The following is a 9,486-nucleotide window of genomic DNA, read 5'->3' as shown; positions in this document are numbered from 1 at the left end:
TTCATATTGTGTTCGTATTGTGTTATGGATTATCATTTTGCTAAATGATCATGTTGTGTATAAACACAACTCTGCAGAGACAAAACCACACCTTGTGGACCAGGCAACCCCCATCTGTTTTGTTTGGATTTGTCAACTTTATTGTTCTCCAACAAAGCATCCAGTGCAGCCCAAAACACAAATATATTGTCAATGCTCAGATAGATTAAAATCTACACGTCTACGCATTGATGGAGCTGGAACACAACTGGTGAAATCTGAGATAAATGTGGTAGTAATGTCCGTAAAACAGAAGAAAAAGGAAAAAAAAAAAAAAACATGTCGCTCATTTCAAAATATGCGGTATCAAATAAAGAAGTTTGGGAAAATGGGTTCCAAATAAAATGAAGAAGACAGGATTGCACTGCTTTGTGAATTTACCCTTCAGCTGTTCTCTGCTTGGTGAAACAGCACATCTGCTGTACTGACTTAGAGAGGGGAATTTACTGAAAATCTGACAACAGAATTTTAATAAACAAATAGGGACAAATTGTTGTGCATACGGGTACAAACTGAGCCTTATTAAGAAGTTAGTGGGGGGGCTGTATATTTTTATACATTTCCAGATTTAGAGATGCCATCGGTTCGCTGGTAGACAGCTATTAAATGAATGAATTTTAACATGGTCGTTTTCAGTGTCGCCAGGTGTCCTGATCAATATTAGTCACCGCAGCCATAGCTATTTACAGCAAGTTTTGTGAAGCTACATTTCTGCACATATTCTGGTCATTTCAAAGCTTGCTATGTCATAAACTAAAAAAATAATCTACAAATAACTCGTCTTTCTAACCAGCCCAGTTTTACAGCTGCATTGGCTCTAATGACAACCCTGTTCTTCTTTTAATGGCACATCCAATGTTCATGAGGCCTCTTAGAAACCCTTGCAACTTTGTTTTGACAAATAGGCAAGTGGTGTGGTGACTCAAACGAAAGATAATTAGAACCTCTGATGACTTGTAGGCTCCCAGAGTGTCTTGTGCACATCAGGTCTAAAGTAATGAAATGTCAGGATGGAAACTTTTGTCTGCTTGCTGACCGCACCTTATCTTGCTAATTGGGAATTGAATTTGAATATGACAAGATATCAGTTGAGATAATTAAGCTGACCTGATCTTTACGAAGCATTGTGTCTAAATTTGTTTTAGTTTTCTTCCTGAGCATTGATTTCATACATCTCTCAATCAAGTATTTTTTGTTTGTTTTTTTACCAACATGGTGATTCTTCTGCATGGGTAATATGGTTCACCACCCAGGGCGCCATGGACTGGAGAAAACTGTTGAGGGAAAGAAATTAACTAAGACCAGTGAGCAGGGAATGTGCTACTCTGTGTTGTAGGAAAATATGCTTGTACAGAATTTGATTTTGATTCTATTTTAATTTTATTTTATGATGTTATTTGACATTTTTAAACATAATCTAAGTTACTTAGCAGGTAAAAGGTACCTATTATGCTGAACACTACTGATGTAAGAAAACCACTGCTCATACGTATAACCCCTGGTAGTTTTTCACATTTTGTCATGTGAAAAACATTTTATTTGGATTTTATTTTCTTTAAATACAAAGTAATGCATAATTGTGTAGTGGAGTACAAACAAAATGCTATTAAGATCTTATTGTTTTCTATGCGCCGGTGTGTAATTCAATTCATACAAAAAAGCTCTACCTCAACCATTCAGAATCTGGGCTCCATGACTTGACTTACAAAATCTTTAAAAGCTTTTATTTGACCTTTATTATCAAGAAAAATTAACAGAGGCCTAGGGAAAGTAGAGGCTGTGTGAGGATTTGGGTTTTTTGTGTGTTTATTTAGGTTTCTGTGTTCGGTTGAGTCTCCGTGTTGTCCTGTCTGCCCTCTGATTGACCCCAGCTGCGCCCTGTTTCCAGGATTACTCCCTTGTGTATTTAGTCCCACCTGTGTCCGTCTTTCCTCGTCGGGTTCTTGTCTATTCCGTCCATTATCTAATCGCTGCCTAGTTTGATTCCAGTTGCTACCGATGTTGGAGTTCCTTGCCTGAACGCTCACCTGCGCTGCCTGGATTTCTCTGCTCTCTGTTGCTCATCATTAAACTTCGTTATTCACTCAACAACCTGGGTCCACTGCGTCTACCTCACCACCTACAAGCGCATTTTATGACAGGCTGTGCATACTGTGTCATGATAACATTAACACTACAGTACACAGGAGAAATCGCACATGCACTGGGCAAAAGTTTTCCAAATAAGTCAGAGAAGAGCAAAGAGCATGTTGAAATAACAGGAAGATGTGTATGTCAGTGTGCGTTTTTCCTGCCTTAAGCCCTACGGCCAGCATGCTAATCCAACCAGTGCTTCCCTCAGCTTTTCTCATGGTCCGTGGACAGAACAGGAATGGGTGATGAGCTCGCAGTGCTTCCTCTCCTGACTGATAAAATTACACCTGAAAGTGATTCTGATCTGCACTCCTAAGATCTTACCATTTGTCTGACTGGATCACAGAAGAACAGATGTGAATAAAATTGAATTTGAATTGAAGTTTTTGGTTTTTTTTCTGCAGCAATACATCTATTCGAAATATGCATGTATGTGTGTGTGTGTATGTGTGAGTGAAAGAGGAAAAGCGACTGATGGTGAATGACAAAGGTAGAGGCTGACGGAGCTAGAGAGTGGCTGCACTGGTGCGTAGCAGGCGGGTTATTTCAATAATGAGGATAGATGTGTTTATCATGAGTTGTGTACCCCTCCTCCCTCCCCGCTTCTCTTCCTCCTCCCTCCATCATGTTCTCCTCCTCTGCATCAGTTGAGCAGCTACGTCTGCATCCCGCAGCCAGCGGACCAGGACCTCATCCCGACCCTCCTGCCTCTCCATTACAGCTCGCCTCAAGACAGCGTGTTTTTGGGTGCGCCTTGCATGTATCATCGTCTTTTGCCCGCCCCCGCCCACCTCACCACCCGAAGCCCACCATCTAACTCTGTGGCCAGGGGTAATGGGGTGTGGAGTTTTTGCGGGGGGGGAACAGAACAACTCCACAATTCAATGCTTTCTGAGACAGAGCTCCCAGCGATAACCTTCATCTCCTCTTACTCTCTTACCCAGACTCACTCTCAGTTTTTTTTTAATCTATTTTAACTCTTCTCTGATTTGTGTTTGCCTCTCTTGTCTAATAAGTAGATGCAAGGGGGGAAAAAAAAAATCAATTTTCAGGGCACCTTCTTTCATGCATCCTTGTGCACATCCATCCATCTGCCCATCCACTTCTCAGTCCCAGACTGCTCTATTAGCTCCACAGGTCATTGCACCCGAAGGAGATTAGGACATTTGAGTGACAATAACAGACCCAGAAATGGCCTCTGTAAATGATGGGTGTTGCTATAGGCAGCCACATTCTCATTCAGAGCACTTAGAAAACATTCCCTTATGGGTATATATTGAGAAAGTGTGCAAGATGACATGTAAAATCAGTAATCTATGCTCATCTCTTGAAATACTGTGCCTGGAAAAAAATATATATCAAACTCTAAGATTTGCTTTCATTTTCAAGATCAAAAGAGTCAATCCACTGAGCATCTGACTCAGAAATGCTCCACTAACTTTGCCCTCGATGTGCCTCACAGAGTTAATGATGGCTTGGTTGTTTTTTTTTTTTGTTTTGTTTTTTTAACGCTGTTGAGCTAATGCTTATTGAGCATGGCAGGGTTGGCTGACATGCAGTGCAAAAGAAGCAGGAGAGTTTGAAAAGAAGAGAAACACTCTGAGCTACAAGATGAACTATCTCTTCAATGCTCCTAATTAAATAATGGAACCTGGCTAAATGAAGAGGCATAAAATCAAAGAGATCAAAGGCTTGACAGACCAGTTCAGTGCAAATCCTCCTCGAAAGCAGCCCATCAATTTACTCCAGCTTTTTTTTTCCTCCACATCTATACCCGTTTCTTTTCTTTTATTATTACTAATAAAGTCATATTTCAAAATGTACACCTCAATAAGCCTTTTCTTAGTTGAGCTTCAATGGTTAATGCATAAAACAGGTACAAAGTACACCCATTAATGAAAGAAGGCTTTTAAAGATGAGTGATTGCAATTGATTTTTATACGTAATGCTTCGCTTTATTATATATATAGTGCTACGAAAAAAAATGCAGAGCCTATGACAGAAACCCTCCCCACACCATAATGCTCCCACCGCCATCTTTCATCGAGGGGAGGATCTTATTTGTTCATTTTGTGCGTGTTTGGCCAAAAAGTTTCATTTTGACCTCGCCTAATCGGAGCCATATGAGATGGTTTGCTTTGGAAGGTGCAGTGAAAAGTTGTGCATTCTTCCACCTGAGCTGTGAATGTCTGCAGGTGCTCCACAGTCGGGCCTCTTGACTGCTTTTCTGATTATTTCATTCCGTTTTTTCCAAGACGGAGCATTAAGGGATTAAGTGTTTACAAATTCTTTCACCTGAGGATCGTAGGAGGGGAAAGAAAGGAATCACTGCACTTTTTTTAAATTTTTTTATGATTGCACGACCATAAAACCAAAACAAATCCAGATGGCCTGTTTATTGATATAACATATATTTAAAACTTTTCTTCAACTCTATCACTGACCTTCTTTGCTTTTCATGATTCTGCTTGTTCATTAGTTTTCTCTTAACAAACCTCTCTGGCCTTCATGTAACAGCCAGATTTTTTACTGCGATGGGAATTTGACTCTGTTCACCAATAGATGACTTCAAAGACAATTAGCGGCATCAGATTTAATTTAGGGCACTAATTGCAGGATTGACTGCACAATCACGCATCTTTACATTTTTAAGTGTAAAAATAATTGAGAGCCAATTATTCTTTTTCTTCCACTCCACAGTTCTGTGCTACTTTAGGTTGGTCTGTCAATAGTTTTTCTAGGGTTCTTATTGATAAGACTAATTGCTGTAATTATTTGTATTGCTCGTCCGCCTTTAAAAACTCCAGATGAATCTTTTGCAGAAGTCACAAAATTGTTGTATTCAACCTGTTTTGGATAATTTGATGGATTTTCTAGGGTTTGCTGATGCCTGACCAGACCACTCTGCTGTCTGTGCCATCTCTATTTATTTTTAAGGAATTTATCTTTCTGTTATTTTCTCAAATACTTACTTCATGTGAACCACCCAAAAAAAAAAAGACACTGCAGCGCTAATCAGCCTCTGCATGGTAGACTTTGAGTGATCGTTAAGGAAAATTGCTGAGCTATTTAGACATGTCAAGAGCCAAAATACCCTTCGGTGAGTTACTTGAGCAATTACTGTGTGTGTGTGTGTGTGTGTGTGTGTGTGCAGTTTCTGTGCCATGTTTTAACAGAGGGTTTCAAAGCAGCTGTGCTTGAAACAAGTGGATAATCTCCCAGTGAAATGAACTGTTTTATTTCTGACTTAAATTTGATGATGCTTTGCAATGAAGGTCTGTTTCAAGTAGGTGCTACTTAAAAGTCATTGAGGAAAGTATAAGGATCAATTAAAAATTTCCCCAAATTATGCGCACATATCAGCTCCACACGAGAGTCCTTTCAACTGCTCGAAAGTGAGCAAACATATTTAAAATTGTATGCAGATGTAAAAGTTGAAACTCTTAAAACCCCGAAGACTTTCTAATACCCTTAATGCTTGGCCTAAAATATTTTCAAAAGTCCTTAAAAGGAGATAAAGGGAATCTGCTCTTTTTTTAATGAGGCTTTATTCAATATTGAATGCTGTGAGCCTCAAAAGCGTACAAACATCTAAGATAAGCTGTCAGCTTGTTGGTAGAATCATTTTGAATCAGTAGCATGACAATCGGTTGAGAGTCTTTTTTTTAAAACGGTCATTAATTATTAAATCCTTATATTCACCAAACATAATGTGAATGATACCAGTAGATGTAAGTATATATTTTGAATTTAACTCACTCAAAAAAACATGTGAATAATGTAGTTTGCTCAATTTTTATCCCCTAGAAAGTTTGCACATTTGTTCATATTTTTATTGGAAACTCTTAATACATCAACAGTGTAAATCACACTTTAATTTTTTTTATCCCCCTGTGATAAAATAACGCGTGTTTTCCTCTGATATTACGTCCTCAATTCCAAACCCAAAGGGGACTGATGTCTTTCAGACAGTAATGGATGGAAGCTAATGCTCTTATAGCTGCTGATGATGCTTACAGTATCTTACAAAAGCATTCAGATGAGATTTCAGGTTTCAAGCAAGTACCTTAATGTGTTTGGTGGAACATGAATAGACCTAAATTAGTTTCCAGTTTTGAAGTGGAAATGCTATATTCCCTGTTCCGGCTGAGGAAAAGCTATTCGACAGCACTGATGTCGCCACTATCGTGTTTCATCGTAGGAATGGTGTTCCCAGGGTGATATCTGGTTTTTCAGTTGCACATAGTATGCCTGCAGGCCAAGACGTTGTAACAAATTCTGAGAAACTTTTACCAAAATACTTATTTTTTGCCGTTTCATTCCAGAACATAGAAATTTTCACTGTTGTAGAAATTTCTGCCGTTAATCAAATTCACTTTAACAGATGGTAGGTGTGAACTAAATCTGACTTTATCGTGAAGCTGCATCAAAAGAAGTTTCAACATATTTTTCTAAAGATGTGCGCACTTACAAAATCAGGTTGCTACTTTTTTTATTTTCACATTTGCTTCATCTAATAAATTTGCTATTTTATAATCGTCTTGTGTTTAATGAGCTGGTAAGGTTTCACAATTTGAATTTTTTATGTTGAGTCCTTATTCTTTAAACTGAACAGCTTGTGTCTGTGCAGACCCTACACTCTCTCTAAGAAGTTAAATGAGGACAACTTGGCACTTTATTTGTTTCCTTTCACTCAGTCAAGCTGACACAGTGCTGGGAATTCAAACCCATCAACTACACAACACTGTGACAACAACACCTCGGCTCTGAAGTGAGAACAGCAGCAACGCAAGAAATAATTAGACTACAGAACAAAGCTAGAAAAAACAAATCGCAACTTACCAGTTATTTTAATGACGACTGGTGAGGCAACACCTAAAGTAGGTGCTTCCAAAGTAGCATTAATGAGGAGCCTGACAAAGGTCAATAGGCTCCAACTCAATTACAGGGAAAAAAACAAAAAACAGTCATACAGTTAGAAAAATAGTAAAGTATCTACAAAAAATCTAAAACAAAATATCTTATTTCTGCTAAGGAATAAATAAGGACATCCATAACATTTATCCCCACTTATAGAGGAACACACACATTGAATATCTACCTTTTAAATAATTTGCCCTGTTTAAACATTTAGTCTGTTGTGCTCCTGACTGCTGGACACCGTGGTTATATCTGCCTGAGGTCTTCAGAAAGAACACCGAGTCCGGTAACAGCTTTAAAGAGCTGGTTCCTGTGAAGGTGCAACAAACAGGGCTTAACCCATCGCTGTCTTCACATCCTTCACTGTGCAAGTTTTAAAAATAGATTTTAGGTTGGGAAAAGAGGCACTGTAAGTTAAAAGTGCATCAAATAGTTACCATTTGACATACAAGCATCATTTCAAAAGTGAAATGGAAATACTCATAACATGTGCTGAGCGTCAGTCCCCTTGAACTAAATCTTGGTCAAGGATGGAGGGGATTTTAGGAGTGTGGTGTGAGGATTAGAGAAACACACAGCGACGCAAAAGCCAACTTTATTTTTTTTTTAAACCCGAGACATAGTTCAGCCTCAAACCTCAAATATAAGTTAAAAGTTAAAATGAGAAGTGTGCATTATTTATTATAAATATTTTTATACACTGCTTAAAAAAATAAAGGGAACACTTTAACATTTAAGTGAACACTGAAGTGTTCCCTTTATTTTTTTTGAGCAGTATATATATATTTATAGTTTAAACCAGTGTGATGGTAAAGCTACGTCTGCTTAATTTTAATAAGTAAGTCTGATCCCAACCTTAGATAAACACGTCTTACCGTTTTGACTGTAGTTTCCAGGGATAAAATCACATCAAGCAGACTTAATATTTACCCATGTCTTTTATGGTTTTGTGCCTATCAGAATATTATGTAAACTGAGAAGTAAAGTCAGACTGGATAGGGAAAAAGAACAAATAAATGAAAGAGGTTTTTAGCCTGGAAACACAGCAAGAGTGGGCAGATGGCTGACAAACTCAGGTGTAAGCAAAGACAACTCTCCCAAAGGGGTTCAGCAGAAAGCCGTTCCTTTACATAACACAGCCAAAGAATTACTTTTGTTTTGCTTTACACAGCATCACACATATATGGCAGAATTCATTTATTTATTATAAGAACTTTGATTTTGGAAAACAATAATCATAAAGCAACATAAAGCTACTAAACACATTACGTGCTGCATTTGTTTTCCCATTAAGTAGCAATGGGGTAAAACAAACAAACAAAGTCATAAAAATATGATGTTCCCCCATTAATGGGTCTAATAACATTTTAACAAACACCTTGGAGTTTTAAACAGCTATTTTTATAACTTCCTGTTGCAGGTACAAAGTTGAGAAAAAAGTATTTTCCTCTGATATATTTACTTTAGTTTTTTTTTTTTTTTTTACATGTTAAGGATCATCACACAAAATTTGAAATCAAACAATTGTTATTTAATTTGATTAGGGGAGAAATCCAATCCAAACTTACCTGAGAAAAGTACCCTTCCCCTCACTGAATAAATAATGAAATAGCTGAAATAATGTTTTGGAAGGTCAGTTTGGTTTCTGTAGCCACAACCTGGACTGATTATTTCCAGGCCATCAGAACAAAAACAAAGCACTTACATAGAATCTGTCTGATAACATAAAGTAGACTGAAACATGTCAAAAAGTGACATACCATGGCCTAAAGAAACAAAATGAAGTTCAAAATGAGTCCCAAAGTGAGAACCATTGCTGATCTAAAATAGCACTGGGGTCCAGTTCACGTTTGACAAAATTTGGCTGAATTAAAACAATTCATCAAAACAGAGTGGACAAAACAAAGCAGAGTAAAAGTCTCATATCAAAGCACTTGATGACACTGGTACAAACAATTTTTTTTATATATATATATAATTAAGGAGCAGTTACTTTCCCGAGCTGAGGTAGGTTGGTTTTGATTACTATCATTACATCATATGAAAATAGATTTTTGTATTTACCCAAGTTGTCATCTTACCATAACATTACTGCCACATTTGCTTCATTTAAAGAACAATGTCTTCATTAGGTAATGATTTTTGCTTTGTTTATTTTCGCAAATGAATGTCTCAGTGTTTGCTTTAAAGTTTTATAAATAGCGAAGTTAGATTCATTGGCCTGTTTTCTCTCCGTTGCTGGTCCCGATTATTGGCTAATCTGTGCCAAGAAGCTCTGGATCTTGTTTTCCTTTTATTACGAATGTCACCCGTCTGTAAATCACTGACAAATGACAGCTCTTAGTTAAGCTTTATACTCGCTGATAGAATTTGCTTTTCAAACTGCTGAGTGGG

This window comes from Poecilia reticulata, chromosome 21 (assembly GCF_904066995.2).
Source record: "Poecilia reticulata chromosome 21, P_reticulata-male-v2, whole genome shotgun sequence".
In the NCBI taxonomy this organism is placed as follows: Eukaryota; Metazoa; Chordata; class Actinopteri; order Cyprinodontiformes; family Poeciliidae; genus Poecilia; species Poecilia reticulata.
This window is presented reverse-complemented; position numbering follows the sequence as displayed.